Below are 1,894 nucleotides of genomic sequence, written 5' to 3'. Positions count from 1 at the left end.
AATCCAGGGAATTCAATGGCTCTGAAACTACATAAGGCTGGCATCATTGACACTACAGGGTCCAAGGAAGTTCCTGTGGAGTGAAGAGTGAGGCTTTTGCTCAGAAGTCTTTGACAAGGAGGTTGAGTGAAGTGATTACGCCACAGTTGAAGAGGATGAAGACATGACTGCCCAGCTGGTTCAGTGCGCTACGTGCTTGATGTGGGAGGTCAACGACTCTGGTCTGTGTGGCTCGTTTAAGTGTGGAAAGTGTGTGCACATTCAGCTACTGACCGAGCATGTTGCAGCGCTGATGAAAGAACTCAAGGACCTTAGGCTCATCCGAGAGAACGATATCTTTCTGGGCAAGACCTTCAGTGAGGTTATTACACCGACCATACCAGAAGAGAGCAGAAGAGAGCAGACGATGTGGAAGGCAGAGAGGAGACAGGTGCAAGAGACTCCGGGGAAAGTACCTGTCAGGAACAAGTTGAATCTTTTGGAAACAGTAGAGACAGATGACACTGCCAGTCCACCAGGCGGCCAGGTCTGTCAATCAAAAGTTGGCGTGGAGACAGAGCGGTAGAGTCGGACATCGCACAGAGCGGTGGTAATAGGGGACTCCACAGTGAGAGGAACTGACGGGGTTTTGTGGCAGCAGGCGGGACTTAAGGATAGTGTGTTGCCTTCCTGGTGCCAGGGTTAAATACATCACAGACAGAGTGCAGGAAATCCTCAAGGACTAAGGTGAAGAGCCAAACGTGGTGGTACATGTTGGCACAAATGATGTTGGGAAGAAGAGGAGGAACATACTACAGCGGGACTTCGGAGAACTAGGAAGAAGGCTGAAAAGCAGGATGTCCAGGATGGTTATCTCCGAATTGTTTCCAGTTCCTCAGTCTGATGAGGCCAGAAACAGGGAGATAATGGACTTGAACGTGTGGCTGGGGAACTGGTGCAGGAAGCAAGGATTTAAATTCTTGGATCACTGGGGTATGTTTTGTGGTAAGCATAAATTATACAAGAGAGACAGTTTGCACCTTAATAGGTTGGAGACCAGCATTTTGGCAGGCAGGTTTGCGACTGCAACACAGCTGCGTTTAAACTAAGTGGGGGGTGGGGGGTGGTGGAGGGTGGAGGGGACAAACTGGATGTTGAAGAAGGAAATTGAAGGGAAAGTTAGAACAAGGGAAGTCAAGAAAGACAACTGTATCAATGAAGCAGAAAACGCAAAAAGGGATCATACTGTCAGGTTGCGTGAAATAGGAGTTGATGAGAAGAGTGAGGGCAGTAACAAATTAAACAAATACTTTAAATATGAATGCATGAAGTATGATAAATAAGATGGATGAGCTTGAGGCTCTTTTGAAAATTGGCAGATACCATATTCTAGTGATAACTGAGACGTGGCTTCAAGTGGACAGTGCTTGCAAAATGACTATTCAAGGCTACACGTGCTATCGTAAGGACAGACTGACGGGCAGAGGGGGTGGGATGGCCCTGTTGGTAAGAGGTGATATTCAGTCCCTTGTGCGGGTGGAACCTAGAGTCAGGGGATGTAGAGTCAGTGTGGATAGAGCTGAGAAATTCTAAGCGTAAAAAGACCATCTTGGGAGTTATCTACAGGCCCCCAAACAGTAGTCTGGATGTCGGATATAAGTGAAATCAGGAGCTGAAATTGGCCTGTCGCAAAGATATTACTACAGTTGTTATTAGGGATTTCAACATGCAGGTAGACCGGGAGAATCAGGATTGTATTGGACCCCAAGAAAGAGACTTTGTGGAGTGCCTCAGAGATGGATTCTTCGAACAGCTGGTGCTAGAGCCGACCAGGGAGAAGGCAATTCTGGATCTGGTATTGTGCAACGAACCAAAATTGATCAGGAACTTCGAAGTGAAGGAGCCATTGGGAAGT

Source organism: Chiloscyllium plagiosum, unplaced genomic scaffold (assembly GCF_037043375.1).
Source record: "Chiloscyllium plagiosum isolate Xiang-an unplaced genomic scaffold, Cpla_swu_hap1 HiC_scaffold_39, whole genome shotgun sequence".
NCBI classification, from domain to species: Eukaryota; Metazoa; Chordata; class Chondrichthyes; order Orectolobiformes; family Hemiscylliidae; genus Chiloscyllium; species Chiloscyllium plagiosum.
Note: the sequence above shows the minus strand (reverse complement) of the source record.